Source organism: Lichenostomus cassidix, chromosome 3, assembly GCF_008360975.1.
Source record: "Lichenostomus cassidix isolate B80296 chromosome 3, HeHo_3.0, whole genome shotgun sequence".
Taxonomy (NCBI): Eukaryota; Metazoa; Chordata; class Aves; order Passeriformes; family Meliphagidae; genus Lichenostomus; species Lichenostomus cassidix.
In genome coordinates, this window is record NC_139483.1 from 25,280,594 (window position 1) to 25,298,393 (window position 17,800).

The 17,800-nt window shown below is 41.7% G+C and overlaps 1 long non-coding RNA gene across 1 annotated transcript in view; it reads left to right on the top strand.

Annotated features, from left to right (window-relative positions):
- Positions 1–7,707: 7,707 nt before the first annotated feature.
- LOC146439310 (uncharacterized) overlaps positions 7,708–17,800 on the top strand; it is a 29,683-nt gene continuing 19,590 nt past the window's right edge. The window contains exon 1 of the long non-coding RNA XR_014851239.1: positions 7,708–7,819. This is a non-coding gene — a long non-coding RNA (uncharacterized LOC146439310). The remainder of the gene's footprint in view (positions 7,820–17,800) is intronic.

The window sequence follows — 17,800 nt, forward strand, 5'->3', positions numbered from 1 at the left end:
GCAGTGTCATTGAAAATTGTGGTTTTAGCTCGAAGAAGAAAACAGTTTTACTCAAATTAGTAGCTGATAATTGCTTTTTATTTCTTTAGTGTCTGTCGTTTGAATTGAAGGCTTTGCACAGGTGCTGCCGTCCCTAAAGTGTGTAATTGATGGCTTGTTTACCAAAGATGCATTTAGGCTTCATCCTGCAAACTCATATTGGTGCTCCACAGGCAGTAAAGTTACTCATCTACATAAGTGCTTGCAGGTTTGGTCCGTGTACACATTTTTAGAGGTACATAAACAAGTTTTCCTTTTGATTTTTTTGGTTTTAAAATGGATGTCGAAAAGTCAGAGATGAAGGATTTACATGAGGTACTAAGAGTGTTCTTTTTTAGAGACAGTGAGTCCCTTGCATTAGTAGGTATTTGAATTGTTTCTGAGCTTTTAATTTTAATAAAAATACAGTGTTTATTAATACATCAAATATGTTTGCTAAGAAAATGTTAGGCAGTTTGTCAAATATGCTTATAAAATGTATCAGAGCTTTTTATGTTGTGTGTTTTAACTAGTCTGTGATACTGGGTATATTTTTAATGACATAATTTACAGTGTTCTGTAACAGAATATTGAGCTTCATTACTTTGTGTTTGCAAAGCGTTTGAAGTTGAATGACACCGTGCAAGAGCTATACTGGCTTCACAGAGAATGGAAATGTTAGGCTGATGCAAGTTTTCCTTCACACGTTTTGATAATTCTTACTGCAAAGTTGTGTCTTCTTTCTTTCTCGGAGCAAAATGGCAGAGAGGAATGATGTTCTTGTGGACATCCATTCCCCTGGGCACTGACAACTCACTGTCAGTGCCACTGACAGTGAGTTGTGTAATCTTCAAGATATGAAAGATCAAGAGGAAAGTATTCCATTTCCTGCTGTGGGATATGGCAAAGGCTTGCTTAAACATTGCAAACTAGTCCCAACTGATAGCATTCTGGAACAATGGGACTAATCTTCCCATTTGGGAAATAAATTTGATTTGAAACAAAAAATGTCGTACGCATGTGAGATGATGCAGGTGAACTTGTTATCCCAGGTACCAGTCCAGCTTCAAAATCCCTATTAGACAAGTCATTCACATTTTGCCTGTGGCTTTAATGGCTACATGTTTGCACAAGGAGGGAACCTGGATTAAAATTGTTCCCCCTCACAAAAAGCATCTTTCCGTCATGAGCCTGGCTGCATACGGTTTTATCAAGTGTTACATCTCCATTACAACTCTCCTTCGCTGTTCCCTGAACAAAAGAGGATGCAGTGGGTGGAGCTTTTGATCCTCCTCTTGATATGGCAGGTGGCACAGCTGATATGGCAGGGGAAGAGGAAAAAGCCAGCAACACATGCAAGTCAAACAGCACAGTGTTTTATTACTCACTCTCTAATGCAAGAGTGGAATAACCAAGTCCTTGTTTTTTCACCAGACAGGTTATAAACACATAGTTTGGCCTAGATTTTTTTCCCCCCCATTGTGTGGTTTTCTTCGTTTTTAAGGCAGGGATTTTTAGCATTGATGTCAAACTGCAAATTCCCTTAACTCTTCTGAAATGTTTTGAGACACTGGTAGAAAGTGCTAGGATAGTGTACACCAGTGGTTATGTCTACAATGCTTTCTGCACAGCCTGGTCATCCCATGTTGTTTCCTCAGAAAGAGGCAATTTTGTTGCTTTCTATCTTTTTATTCACTTTTTAGATTCTTCTGAGTCCAATTAGGATGGTGTGTCCACTACCACAAATTGGTAGTCTAACACTGATTGTAAGCACACTGGTATATTCTGAAAGATTTGTTTTGAAAGTTGATTTTCAATATGATTCTCATCTGCAATGAAACAGCACTTACTTAACCCAGTAAAAATGAGGGCACCCTGATTCAAAATCACATAAAGCTAAAAGAAAGTCATTACATGACTTAGTAAATTTGCAAATGAATGTGTAAGTAAGGGGGGACCCTCAAATGATGCTCATTCCTCATATGAGGGAACCTGAGTCACGGCCAGTATTGCTGTCTCCGTTGCCTATTGCAATTTAGAAATCAGGCAGTGCACTCTAGAATTGGTCCCAGATTTTGAGACCCATTACTTCATCTCGTCTGCAAGATCCATCTCCCTCTCTGACCTGTGGACTCTGTTCCAACAGCTGAATGTAACAAACCTAACTTTTCTTTCCCATTTTTAAGGGTTTAGCCTATTACAGCTCCTTGCTTAGTCAGCAGCTGGCTTGCTGCCAAAAAACCCAGCGTATTGTTGTGTCTGGGTAAAAGCTGGATATTTTCCATGGCTGTCCAACAGCGGCATTGGGTCTTCATTGTCTTGTCGTGTGTAAAGTGTGTGGAAAGTAGAGGGAAGATGCACGTAGCGTTAGTCCAGATGGCATTCCACAGCCTGAGAAGAAACATCTTGACCCTCGAATCTGGGTTAAACTCAACAGATGCCAAGCCCCCAAAAACAAAGAGCTGTTGTGGCTGATGACAGCAAAGGAGTGATAGGCCTTTGGTAACAGAAAGTGTCTTTTCTTTTGGATGTATTTCCCTGCAGATAACCAACACAGTGTCACTGGTAGAAGATTGCTTATTAAAAACAAGCAAAAAAAAAGATGGTTCTCTGCATTAGGCACTGTCCCCCTTCAGTTGTAAAATGTTGCCCCTGGGTGATGGGTTATGCTCGCAGAAAGGATTTGAACATTCAGGCTGCGCTGTGCTCTGACAGAGCCTGCATGCTAAAAGACCTTTTATTTTTTCCTGACTCTGACTCCAATTAATGTACTTTTTAAATGATTAAACATATCATGCTGTGACTTCTGAAATGTCAACAAGCTTCGAAACTTGGGAGACAGGAATGTAATAAAATAGGTAATAGGAGATTCAATAGTTAATAGAGGCCCTGAAGTGTGAGTGTATACAGTAGCTGTATATTGGAAACTGTGCAAATGAAGATGGCTTAGTATTGCAAACTGAGGAAGAAAATTGTTTTTAATTAGCACCTTCATAAGAACTGCTGATTAATACTGTTTGGTTTGGTGAAAAGCTTTCAGCTGAGTAATTTGTACAGCCATTACAACAGTTTTGTTAGACCAGGACTCCTGTTGTTAAACACAAACAGCAGATGATAATGGTGGAAGATGAGTTTGTCATGTAACAATTTACCTTATTGAAAAAAGCTTTATATAAAACCCAATACAGTAGGTACTAGCAGAAATCACATATTTTAAATCCTTTTAAGATTGCAGTGTGCGAGGCTAGTGTGTTTTTTCATGGAGGAGAAACAGATTTTATATCATTTATAAAATTATATATACAATTTAAAGGTGTTGTAGCATGGACAGACCACTTTAGTGGTAATGCTTTACATCAGGACAGTAAAGTGCTGGTATATTCAAACACCTCCTACAAAGGTGTTTATACAAAGTCGCTCTAAAAATTGGAAGGTAATTAAGTAATATTGTTCACATGCAAATGTATGTTGGTGCATTATGCACTGAAATTACAACTGGTGTTTGTGCGATGTCTGGCATTTATACCTAAGACTTTAAGGAGATTTCTCCCAGGTTAACTACTGTTCACAGCAATTGCTTCCCCTTCCTTTCAACTGACAAGAAAAAATTAAAACACCTTATCCATGTCTCCATAATACAAAGGCATATGCATTTTAGTGGCCCGGATAGAAAATTTAGTGCAGTCTGTAGAAACTGGGGGATTTTATTAAATGTGGTAACAATGAAGGAATATCTGCACTAAATTATGACGCTAACCAAGGATGGTAAGATCTGTAAATTATTGGAGTGCTATAATAGAACATGAGAGTTTTCCTTTAGACAGGCCTTCGGGGTAATAACAAGGGTTGAGACTCACGACAGTGCCAAATAAGCTTTAGACAGCATAATAGTCTGCAAAGAAAAGCCACAGAGCACTAATGTAAAAGAAGAGCTGTCCACCACATGCAGTAAAAATCACCAAAGGTCATTTTATGGTAGCAATTGTGACATAAAATTGGTGGTCATGCTACATGTCTAATACTCAGCACAGCTTTATAAATGATGGGCCCCTAGCGATGGCTGTCATTAAGTGCTTTCATCATAATAAACTTTAAACTGTTGGCTTTATGAATCGCCAGCCAGCTTCAGCTGTTCGTTGGATGGAGCTTGCAGTGCCTTAAGTGTGACAAGGCCTATTAGGAACTGCAACCATGTTTCAAGCGTACTTGGCTTTCCCACTCCTGGGGTGATTGCTGCCTATTAAATGGCATCTGGGAAGATTTTCCTCCAGCAATCTCTGATCAAGAGCTTTTTTGGGCTTTGACCTGCATTTCCTTCAAGACTTTCTCTGAGGAGTTTTATAAGAGCAAAACTCCAGAGGATTTATAGCCACTTCTGATTAATACCTTTTCAGTTTTTCTAGCAACTCTCCCACTGCTACATGGAGAAAAGCTTTCATTGTTCCTAAGGTGCTTATTTGTGACCTTTTCTCTGCTTTCTGATTCCCTCTAACATGTTCTCAGTGAAATCCTTGGTGTGCAACCAAGACAGTTGCTGAAGTTGCTGCAGCTTTCTATGCAGTGGCTTTGGTAGTTAAAAAAGAAAATTAATTTAGAAGGAACGCCTCCCATTTCTATTTCAACAGTGGTCTCGCAACTCACGGGTAACAGTTAAATGCCAGCAGTACGGATTTGCTCTCCTAAATGGTGTACATGAGGTAGAGAAACGCCAGTTCCATAGGGCTCCAGCTGTGGAGAATGCAGCTACATAATTATAACAAAAATTTCCTCCTTGAGCCCAGCTTCTCAAATCCCTGTGCAAAGAACCAGCCTCTGTGGCCCGTTGGCAGGGGGTAAGCAAGCTCTGCCATGGCAGGGCCACATCATTCCTTCCAGCAGCTTCCTGTCTTTGTAAGGAAACTGTCCCAGTCCCGAGTTCATTTGCGGTCCCTCGCTGTGTCGAGATGGAGCAGGCAGAGGAGCAAAATGGGAAGTGTTTGCAGCTTTAGAAAGGTCAGGCCAGCACCCCAAAGCTCCCCTGGGTGCAGCAGGTCTCAGTGGGAGACCTCTGGGCACACAGGCTGCCAGGAGCTGGTCCCCCTCTCACCTTGGCATGGGCTCAGGGCACAGCCCCTGAGGTGACACATTCCTGAAGCATGGAGCGCACCAGGCATAACTATACTGCTGAAATATAAAGTTGCATATAAAGATTTCATGGACTAGATTATATTTTCATCACCCTTATGCATATGAAGTCTTTTAATTTCTATAAATCTTACAGTGAGTTAGAATTAAATGGTATTAGTGTGAATAATAAATGTTTAGGGATCACTCATCTAAGAACTTGTAGTATTTAATTTACAAGGACTATACATTTTTCAAATCTCTTAACAGGGAAATTTAAGCACTTCTTGAAGTTTAAAAAAAAAGAGAAAAAATCCAAAAACACAACAGATCTGGAAAGCAAAAATGCTCTATTTTTCCAAGGATCCTGAATGAGTGACTCAGGAGGTATTGTTAATTGCAAAAGCTTTCTGTGTGTAACCTGGCTAATACTCATATTAGCATCTTTTTTAATCCAGGTAACATAATAGTCGAAGTGTCAGATGAATGTCTCAGAAGTGGACCATTAAAAATAAATTGTGAAACCTTTGAGAGATTAGCATTTGAATCCAGCCAGAAGCTCCTTGGGGTTCTTGGGTGTGGATCAGAGTCTGTAATGTATAAGTTGCTATCACAAACCACATCAGCCTCCAAGTTACTTGGAATGAGGAGACAGTAGCCACAATTATTAGTCTTAGCTCTGGAGTTGTTTTCTCTGGGAAGCAAATTAGCAAAATGAAATTTTCACTGCAAAAAGAGGTTCCATTTTCTGAAACTTTTCATTTCTAAGGAAGTTTTAAAAGCAAACAACAAATTGAGTACATTAAACTAGTATTTCCAGAGTAAATACTTACGTTTTATTTCATAGTAATGATAGTTAGCTCTTAACCAAGGCTAACGTGGACTTTACACATTCAACATGCTTTTTAGAGTCATTACTTACATAACATTGTGGGCTGATACAATAGAGAATGGTTTGCCTTTTCCCATGTTGGGAAACTGAGGCAAAGTGAAGTAGCACACATAGAAAGGCTCCATGACAGGCAAAAATGTATTTATAATGCAAGTTTCACTCAAAGACAGTTCTTAAACAGCAGACCTTTAACCATCCATCACAGCTTATTTTTGTGCTTGATGTTGGCATACCCCGGGAACTGCGTATTTTTCAACATCAGGTATCATTTGAAATTCCCTGAAGGGGTTATTGTCCTTTCTGATGGATGGTACCAGTGTTTGATTTCTCGGCAGATGTACTGAAATACAGACAGGAGTGTGGGATGTATAAGAAGTATTTTAATTTGGCATTTCCCTTCTTCTAATGTATTTCAGCAGCAAGCTGCTCATTTTCAAGGGATTGGGTAAGAGCACCAAAGAAAACACATGGAACTTTGTCAAATTTTTACAGGAGAAAAAGGGTGTTTATTTGTTTGGAGGGTGCTCTGATGGTCATTCCTACTGCTTCATACTGTTCTAGTGCTCCTACTGCTATGCTGTTTTCCAGGGGTTGGGGAAGATGCTTAGCAGAGGTGGCTCTAGGTTAACTCTTCGTGATCTCACCAGAAATCTGCAGAAATGGTTTGGGCCACTTTTTGAGACAAGTACTTCCACAGGCCTGCAGGCTACTAGAAGATTTAGGGATGAGGACCACACATAAAGCTTTGTGCAGAGTTAATTTCCAAAGGTCCGTGTGAATCACAGCAAAGGCATTAGTGCTGTGTGAGTGTATTCAATAATTGATGCAAACAGTTAAAGTGGTGACACAACAGGAAGCAAAGTGGTGATTTAACCTTGCATTCCCAGTGCAGGGAACACCAGCAGCTCAGCAGATTACTATAGAAAGGGCAGGTGTTTTTACTGTGGCTCTACAACAGCTTGTGCCAGGTGAGGTGCATCTGTGCTTTTCTGTGCCCACCCTGCAGACAAGGTGCTGCCAGATAACTGCATGGGGAACAAAAAGGGATCATGTCACAGGCACCAACATGCTGGGAATCTGCCAGCTTATGTAGTGAGGTAGAAATATTAGCAAACATGTGGGCAAAGAGTCCATTATGGAAATAAAGGGCATGGGAGAGCACAGAAACAGTGAGCCATATTTTACAGTGGTTTATAGGCTGCACAGAAAAGAAATGGGAGGGAAAAGATGGAATTCTCATCTGAGGGGGAGATATTCACCAGGACAAAAGTCCTTTGGAAAGGTGTTAAGCTCAGTTAAAAGGCAGCCCTTTCAAAGCACTTTCAGAGTTATTTTCAGCTGTGAGCAAAGCAGAGGAATATTGCCACTGGGTAGAAATTGCTGCCAAACAATGGTGGGTGGAAAGGATGCCTACTGCTGAACCCCAGTCCATTTCAGATCACTTTTGGCCTGCTCTTTTCTTTGTTGTAAGGCCCCATTACAGCAAAAAGGACTGCAAAGCATGAGCAGCATCCCATCCTGGCCCTCCATGCCAGGGTGGCAAGGGTTGGAGCCTTGTGTCCAAGGCCTGAAGGACTAAGCATGGGCTGCTTAAAGCATGGGGAGGGCACATCCTGTCAGGTCATGGCTTTAAGAAGGCCCTACTTGTGCACAAAAACTAGGAGTGAGAGCAAAGTGGTTCCAGGTGGGTTCATCACATGACAGTGGATAATCCCGACAGGCATGGAGCTCGGTGAGAAGTGCACCAGCTGTCAGAAGGGCAGCACACACAGCCTGCAGAGCAGCACGGCCACACTGGGGATGCAGGTAAGACTGAGCAGCTTAAATTCTTCTCCAACAGAATCAGTGCCATTTTTAAACTTTTGAAACACAGGCACAGGAACCTGCAAACCACGGATTCGTGTATGTTGAGGAGCCCAAGTATGAGCTACCATTTGTGTTGCAGTGCATCCATGGGATGTGCTGTGTGTGCACTCACCAGGAAAAGATAGAAGGTGAAGGAGCAGCAGGGAATGCTGAGTGCTGAGAGGGCTCACCCTGTGGTGTGTTGGCTTGCCTGGACTCAAGAATACAGTGTAAAGGCAGGGTATGATTGTACATGTGGTTCTGCCTTTATAGCAATCTACCCGATGCTAATGAGGTGACTAGGAATGTGTTTTCCCTAGGTAACCACTCTTGCCAGTAGGCAGGGGGCATTTTATCACCATACAGCCATGCTGTTATTGCTGCTGGATGGGATTCCCCCTGTCCCAGAGCCACCATCCATTTTACCTGGTGCTCCAACACACAGTGCTTCCCACCTGTGCCAAACAGGGTCAAGCTGAAATGAACACGTGCATGAACAGTTCAGATCATTGTACAATCAGATATCTGAGTTGCAGAAGCACAGCACATTTTTCTACTGCTGTTTAGAGGCTGATGTGTGTAGCCTTAACAACAATTTGTTTATTCATCCATCTCAGTAGCTTTGTTCCTGCTGACTTCTATCTAAAATGTGGCGTAATGCACATGTTATGAGCTATAGGGCAGTTCTGGCTTAGAGTGAGTCCATATGCACCAGAACTGGGGGGGGAGGGGGGGGGAAGGGTACTAAAAAAACCTCATAACATCTAGTTTGCTGTTAGTATTCCCCTTTGCTGATTTCATACCTTTTCATAGCATAGAAATAAGAATAAATTTAATACATAATGGTGAAAATGGGCATATTTTCAATGTAGGGAATATGGAGATATATCAGAATATTCAGAAATCTGAGCTTTTCCCAAAGTGTTGAAAAAGCTCTTTCAAATGTGGAGAGGAATGTCACTTTAAACATTCATTTAGAAAATATTGATGTAGCAATATGATGTTCTGCAATGCATCTTTTATGCTTAAAGCACAGGAACCGCTATATTCCCAGGTTTCTTTTAAAATCTGACTTCAAAAGGCAAATAGTCCTGCAGTGATAGTTCAAAACCCTTGTGCTTCTCTGAGGGATGTCTGTGGTACTTTAAACTGCGAGCTGACTGCAAGCTCAGGCACAACATGGCTTCATCTACGTTGACCTCAGCATGCTAAGCCAAGGAATACACTTGAGGTATTTGTGCTTTCTGTCCTGCTCTGGCCAGCTACACTGTGGCCAGTAGAAGTCCTGTGGTTTGTGTGCAAATGTCCAGTCTTGGCCTGTATGAGCTTCCTCTTTCAGGGAGGAGTAGCCTAAGGGTAGACTGCTTATAAATCCAAATCCTCCAGTGGGTAGCTTTGTGACCTGATAAAGAAGTTGTTTTGCTGCATTCTTAGATGGGATGTGTGGACTGCTGTGAGCCTGTTCTTTGTGCCATAGATCTGGGCTAAGCAGGACCATCAGCCTGAACCTTCTCTCTTGGTATTCCCTGAAGGATGCTTCTAGCCTGTGTTTGAGCTTACATCCTCCCAAGGTGCTCTTGTGCAACACAGACATAACCAGTGACTGTAGATTCTCCTGTGGTGGACCATTCCTTTTTCTCTGCTAGGTTAGCTGGGATGTAACTCAGAAACCTCTGCCCCTTTAAGTTTCCTAAAGGAAAACACAACTGCACAAACCTCCATTTGGCTTTGAAAAAGGGCTCTGATAATTTTCTTAAAACCAACCGGAAAATGTGAAGCATTACAAAACATTACACCAGAGCCCATTCGTGCTGCTTATATAGTAAAAGTTTATTTTTATAAACAATTGCTGTGTCTATCACATTTAGACCCAATAGGACCTTCTTACAGGGCCCTGTGACTCCATGAGAATAGAGGCAATTCTCTCTGGGCAGCTATGGATTACAAAGGAAGTCACTACCACTGGGAGTAATGTTATCTTAACAAAAATCTCCCTGCTGTTGCCCAAACCTTGACCTACTGTGTAGTTCTTTTTCTGCTAATATAACTCACTTGACATCTTTACCTTTGTATACCACTTTGCTGTAATTCCCTATGACCCTTTTAAAGAGCTATAGTGGTGGTAGGGCTTCATTGCAAAGATGAGCTGCAAAGTATAGCCAAATTTGAAGGCTCTGGATGGGAGAATAAAGGGTTTCTTGTTACTATTTCATATATAGCCCACCCTAAAGATATAACAATAAACCATACATGGCAGTGAAGATGATGTCTGCCCTCTGTTCTATACAGAATCATTGCAATGGCGCATTCCACACAGGCCTGTTCTTTCTGAAGCTTCCCTAGTTAGTTTTATTGCATCAGGGAAAGCAAAATGGCAAAAATACAAATTATGTTTGAAGTTTCCACACTTCCAACATTAAAAACAGATGCTTTGCTTTGCTGTGCTTTGCTTTTCTGAAGGATCTAGGAAGGTCTGAAGATCACCAATCCAGGTGATGGTGACATACTTTATATCACTTGTCAGGGCTCAAGAAAGATGAAAGCAGAATAGTATCAGGTGTTACATATTTTCTCCTTTTTCTTCCTGCTTATAGTTTTGATATTTGATTTTCAGCTGCTCTGATCCACCTCCGTTTTCTAGCTCCTTGCATTCCTCGAGGACTTTGTGCTCTGCATCCACAGGAGGAGGCCAAAGGGTTGTTTCTGGGAATGCAGGATGGTCATGCACAGGCAAGAACAATTTACAGGATGTGGTCGAACTCTACTCAGACAAGAGATTCTTTTTTCTGAAGTAAAATTGGCAACATGGAGACATCCTTTGAGATTCTAACTTTGCTGCCTCCTCAGTCAATGCCTGTACTCTTCAAGGGTAGTGAGGAAAGCTACATCTTCTCCTTTTGGTAGGATAATAGAAGTGAGGTTATCCACACTGACCTGCACCTTCTGACTTTTCAGTCAACCAGCAAGCTTTTTTCCATCACATGAAGCATGACCTGTTTTACTCCCCTGCTGTTCACTGGTACTTAGATAGCTGGATAACATAAAGGCTTTGGAACACAACTGGAGTTAGGATGCTGCTGGAGAGTATGGAAAACCTGCACAAAAATGCTGTGGTTTTGTCTCCCAAACCCATGAGCCCCTCACATGACAAATGTTGAGTAATGAGGTGTTCTCTGTCACCATCAACTTCACTTGTCCTTTTACATGAACTCCTGCTCAGTACTGAGATAGTACCACTTCTCCTTGGGACTTGCCATACCTTTAGGGTTCTCCACCCTTCCTTCTGTCCTTGCCATACAACACAGAGCCCTCCCTTGCTGCCATCTCTGTGGCACAGCTCCTCAGGCTGTGGAAGCTGTGACCCAGCCAGGGGTGCTGTGCTGAGGGCTCAAATGTCAGCAGTGTTTAGCCCTCCTGTGGGCAACATTGTCCCCACCCCGTCTATCCCTAGCACAGGCCTTTGTTTGCACCCCATGGGAGGAAAATAATCCCCCTGCCTCTGGCCACACCTGGATCCAGCCACCAATTTGGCACCTTGAAAAGTGGGCCAATTCTCTCACACTCTTGCCAGGACTAAAGCCAGGGTGAATGCAGCTAATTCTCACTGCCCTAATTAGGTGTTGAGTTAGCAAGGGGAGACCTCACCTCTTAGAATTTTTTTTTAAAAAGAGAGAGAGGAAAGAGAAAGGAGGGAGGAAAGAAGGCAGACACCAAGAGGGAAAGAAAGGGAGAAAAAGAGGGAGAAACAAACAAACAAACGTACTCCCTGAAAAAGAATAAAGAGACCACTGAGCACTTGACAGAGGTAACAGGGAGGGAGACTGGGAACAGTCCCTTGCTTGCAGGTGCAGGACAGAAGAGAGTGGCCTACACAGGTCAGAGGTTGGAGGAACACTGGGGACCTGGGGGGCAGCCACACTGAGAATGCCTTCCTACATTTTCTGGCTAGCTTTGGCTGTAGGTCTCTGGGGAAGCCTTTGCTGTGGAAATCAGACAAAGGTGTTCCTGTTGTTACTCATGAGAATTCAGTGGTTCAGAGAAATGCCCTGAAAATATGTTGGAATCTAGTTATGCAGCCTCAGACAAACAACAAAAAAAATTCTTCAGTAGTGCTCCACAAGTCCTGGCCAAAAATCAGCATTTCCCCCAGCTTATTTAAGGTGGGGGTGCCTTTCTCCCCATCCCCCCCTGAAGAAAAAGAAACTCACATCTGCTCTAGATGACTTGAAATAAAGGGGGCCAAAAGCTGTATGTGTGGTTTTCTTAGCTTCTCTACACAGAGAGCCAGGGCCATGGAAACATCAGACTAAGAGGCTTAGAGTAAATCCTGGCAGTCTCAGTGCTAGAAACTCTCCCACTGATAACCAAAGCCTAATAAATAAGTTTGAGAAAAAAACTAAATGAGAGTGCGTCAACGTTGAGCAGTTAATTAGGATCCCTCTAAGCATTTGTGCTGCAAGGAACAAGAAAATTAAGGAATATAAAAACATATGTTGGCAAGAGTGAGAACATGCTAAAAGTAAACACTGCTGTTATTATTAGCAGTAAAAATAATATTAATTAGTTGTATTACAGTAGCACCTAGTGGTGCTACTGGATCTCATCCCCAGATGAGATCAAGGTCCCCAAAATATAAAGGTCTTAAATAGAAGTTGCATAGAAGTGCCTCCATATATAGCATACCTATATTGACATGTGTACATAACATATAAATAGACACAAAAATCGAGTGATGAAGAAACCTCAGCAAATGGAAATCAGAGAACAGAATACTTTGTGACTTGGCTTTTCTTATTCCTATCTTTTTATGTGCTGCAGGGCAGCTGTTTGTAATTGTTATTTATGATACAGAGAATAGAGGACTGTATTTGTAGTGCAGGAGTCAGAGTGCATATATGTGTGTGACTGTGTGTGTATTCATATCTAGGTATGTCTATATGTCTGTGTGTGTGCACATAGACATATGTGTATATTCAGACCACATGAAGTTACTGTTTTCTTAACTCTGATCAGGACAACACAGAAAGCTTGGCTGAAGACTGAATAAAAGCTACCCCAAAGGCTCCATTTACTCCCCAAGCCCCATTTCTTCACTACAATGGAACTGCCACTGCCCTTTCTGTGCACATGTGGGCACTTTTGGAGAGAGATGTGTCTCCTCACTGCACTGTAAAATCCTCCCTAAAGAAAGTCATAGTTGAATACTGCCCTCAGCTTAACCAATATAGCTTTGTCTCAAAGGGTACAGAACTACTAGTTACAGTTGCTGCAGCTGCTGCTGACTTCTAGTAAATAATTTAATGATAAATTTTTAAAAACCCACCGCTTTTCCTGATGTGGATTTGCATGCCATAGCAGGGAGAGGCTATAATGACCCAGATGATACACAGTTAACTCTGGATTCCTGAAGAGATGGGAACTAATTTAATTGTTAATGTTTTACTGCCTGGGTTTCCTAAGAAAATGAGCCCTTGCAGATTATCTGGGTTCCTGTTTCAAACAGAGCAGTGCTGAGGGCTTTTTAGAAAAAAACCCTTGTTTTACTCTGAAATAACAGCAACAGTCTTGAGATTTCCAGTGCGGAAATTGCACGGCAGGTCGAGGCGTCAATTTAATGTTCGGAGACATGCTTCGTTTGAATGATAATTTCATTAGATTAGTTTGTAAACTTTTAATGCAGGTTGCATTATATGTCTAAGAAGAAACAATTTGTGTGACAGACTATCCTTCATAATCCCCCTCTTCAGCCTTCTGCTAACAAAAGACCCTTAATACTGAAGATGTTTTGTGGGAGGAGAAACATTTTCCAAACAAGTAGTTTCTCTGTTCCAGCCCAGGTAACAAAGAGGCCTTAGGAATTTCTGTGGGCCTTGTCAGGACTGGCCCATTGGTCTTAAAGCCACCTGCTGCTTAAGCCATTGGTCAATAGATTAACTGCTGCTATTACTAAGTGTTTAGGAAAGTAAGTTATGTGGCAGAGCAAACAAAATCAACTTCCTTAACACATGTTAATTCAAAATTTAATAAATCTGCACTGAGAACAGTAAAGCAATCAAGGACGGTGGGGTGCGCAGGAAAGCTCTTCGTATGCGCTGCCCCTCCAAGCAAAGTATCACATAGCAGATAAAAAGTCTTAAACAAAAGGATAATACTCTATTTGCTTTGCAAAACTAGCTTGACACTTGCCTCCACGCCTCTGCCTTCCTCCTTTTCTTCTGGCTTTTGGATGCTGTTTTGCGCTGAAGGTTTTGGGTGATTTCCAAACCTCAGTCTGAAGTTCACAACAAACAGTAAAAGTTGAGTGAATTCCTGGTGAAAAGGTGGGAAGATTCAAATACTGGCAAAAGCTGCAACACTCTACAGCCTTGCATGTCATTCTTACTCTGTAATAGAACGCATGTTTTAACAGAGCCCATCTCCCCAGAAAGAGAAAGCCTTGTGCCTTCCTTTGCCTGCATTTGGGGGTCTTTGCATGGCCATGGAAGTCCAGGAGGATTTTGGCAGGGGAGCCAAGGAGTTGGATCCGACCTGGGCAAAGGACAGAAAGGTGCTACCAATTCTTCTTAAAATAAGTCATTTAAGTTTGCCTACAGCTCTATGCTATTTCCTGAAATAAAATAAAGACTTGGGAGAAAAAATTTTGGTTTTGCATGCAAAAAAGGGGATAGGGCAATACCAGGTGCTGGAGCATGTTGGCTTAGGAGTTCTTGGGTTTCTGTCACATGCTTCAAGCACTTGCTATTTCTCATAATGCAAATTTAAGTAACTGGTCAAGTATCTTTCTCATTATCGTTTTGGAAAGAGCCACAAAAATTCTTGTAATAAATTTCCATTTTTGTAGTGTCTTTTCTTAACTCTTAACTTTCAGATTTCTGTAGTTCATTAATAACTAATTTGTTTCATATATGAGTCAGTTGTGACCTAAAACTGAAGATCAGGAACATGGTTGGCCTTACTTGGCTTAGAATCACAGGATGGATGCTGCTGTATGGGATGACTCTGTGTTTTGTCAGTGGATACTCAGGGGAAGAGAGAATTCCAGAACAGTGGCAATTCAGATCACAGATAAGTTGCCCACTGATATTTTCCCACTGAGTGTTTGAGGGAGGCAGAAGTAGAGAAATGCATCATAATGTATTCCTGCTCCAGCACATGCACACTTCTACCCAGCGTGAAATGTGGCAGCTGGAATTCCCCTTTTCTTCAGAAATTTGACCATTTGTCACTACTGGGTTTGGGATCTGGGTTTTTGCAGATTTCTCACAAGTCTAATACTCCAATACTGGTTTTGCCAAGCTCATTCCATTGGTTCCAAACATACATGCTGACAATCAGGTGCAGTACGTTGTTAGGAAACAAAGCATCTTCCAATCAAATTTTCAGGGGGAATTTCTCAGGATCAACATGCTGGGTTGTGATTTCCCAGGTCTGGCTTTGGCAGAGCCTTCCTTAACCTGGCACATGAATAAATGCTACTGCAGGCCTCCAGCCATGCTGTTTGGAGGACTGAAAATTCCCCCTTCATGAGGCTGTAAATCTCCTGAGAGGAGAATGTAGTACTAACTCCAAAATGTTTTCCTTGAAGACCTTGTTGAGCTGTTTCTTTTCCTGGTAGGGGAGCATTTAGACCTCTATGAACAAGATAAGATAAATTATTTATTGTGGCATGGTAGGTATTGCTAGGCTATCAGCTGCCATCGTGGAGCCCAAGCTGATGGTTGTAGCAAGATATTAGAAGCTATCTTTGAACAGGACATTTATCTCAGATTTTTATAATATATCAAAGCTCCTTGCATGTCTGGGAGTATTTGGGGGTCAGTAAAATGCTAAAAGTTCCAGCAGTACTGCTATCCTTTCTTTCCATCCCATGACTAATCACCCTCCCTTTGGGCAGTCTGGTAAAATTGTGATGCTAGGTTAAAATCAGAGGTCCGTGTATAATAGAAGATTGCCTGTGTCACATTCTGAAGTTCTTTGACTCCAGGACTTGCTCTCCTGATGGACATAGTGTAAAGAAAGCTAGATCTAGCCCTATATTTGTGCTCTGCAGTGAGGACATTTGCATTCAAAGTATCTTTTTCCAAGAAGGTGGGTGAGCATCTGTCTTCCCAGCTGACACCAAAGCTGGTTTTCAGCTAGTCTGCTGGCAAGAGACATGACTGAGTAGGGTCCCATTTGACAGCTGTAAGCTCAGGGTAGTTTAATGTAATGCAGTTAAAATGAAAGCACTTGCCTGGTTTGTTGTGCAACATCCCCACATTGCCTCAGCCTGGCAAGGTCAGCTGGATGATATTGTGAATGGATACGCCCTGATTCTTTTTCACTTATTTTTAATGTGATGTTGCTTTCTCTACACATATTTGTTGTATAAGCCAAGAAAAAATGTGGAGTAAAGGAATATATTTTTAGATGTTCCTTTTTTTGGAAAGCAAGAGATGCAGTCCCTTCTGGAATTTGATACTCGTAAGCTGAACAGTGCTTTACTGCTGTGATGCAGTTAAATCACACAATTTCTTTTCTGCCTCATAATGAAGAAACCTAAGCTCAACTATTAGCCTCCTTTGAGGCTAAGAATGCAAACTCCCTTTGAGAAAAGACTGATTTTAGATCATTTTCTGTTCTGAGTCTGCTAGGCATTACACAGGGTGCAAAGGCAATACACAGTGTAGCATGACACTTAAACTGTTATTACACTTATATTGCATTTAGAAAAAAAACTTCAATCATTCATAGTTAACCTAGGAGAGTGTTTTCCCCAATGTGATACTTAAATGTTTTTAAAATAATGGGATGATTTGTTTCTTTCCCCTGAATATGAGGCAGCAAGGTTAGAAGGGGAAGCAGAGGGGGGATGAAAAGTGGCTTATATTGTCAAGGTCTCCTTAACTGTTAAGCAGTGGGGGAAAGAATCAGACTGCTTTCCTGGGTGAAAACAGAGAGAGATTCTCCACTGATGACTGTCCTTCTAAGCCTTTCCTATCACAGGCTAGCAGTTAAAATAATACTCACCTACTGGGCATCCAGCAGAGTTGATCTACCTTTTCTGCTAGGAGGTTCACATCCAGTCAAGCCTGATTAATCTGTTGCAAGTCCTGAATGATCCCAAATATAACACATAACAGCTACACCTGTTTATCAAGTCAGTTCATTTCCCTTCCCCTATTCCACACTGAAAAGGAGCATTAATTAAAACAGTAAACAAACGAGCGCCTATTCTAAATCAGAGCTGCAGGCAAAGAAGAGATAACTTAGGCTCTTGAGAAGAGGGATTTTCAGTTAATTTATGGAATCTACTGTCACTCTCAGGGCAAGGGAGCTTACGTAGCTGGGAAATTGAAGCAGACAGGCTTTGTCTAAACACTTCTTTTTCAGTGAATATCTTCTCTTTTTTTCCTATTTTAATTTTTAATCAAGCCCTCTTTTCTTTTCTTTTTTTTTTTTTTTAAGAAAAGAAATTGCTAGATTTTTCCAGTGTTCTGGTGACTCATACAGCTCCTGTAAGATACCCAAAAGGTAGAGGAGAAGAGTGAGGAGGAGAGACAGGAAGCTGAGCTTTAAACAGCAGTGTGAGAATATGAAATGTTCCTTTAGCAAATTATTCCCTGAAAACTAATTGCTCTATTTCCATCCCTTTTATTCACCGTTTCCCCAGCATTTTCATCTGTACCCTGGTCCTGGACCAACACTCATGTGAGTGTTGGCTTTTGTCCTCTCAGATCCCCCATGACTGCAGGGAGCCCACCTGAATTAAATAGTTGCAAAACAGTGTTGAAAAGGGACACTGGGTTATGGTACTGAGGAGCTGTGGGGCTAAGGCAGCAGGCTGATCTGTGCAACATGGAAGTGAGCAGATGAGCAAGCTTACAGGACTGTGACAAAGGATCTGGTTCTGCCTGCACACATCCCAGAGGCTGTCAGGAGAGCACCGTGGGGATCACAGAG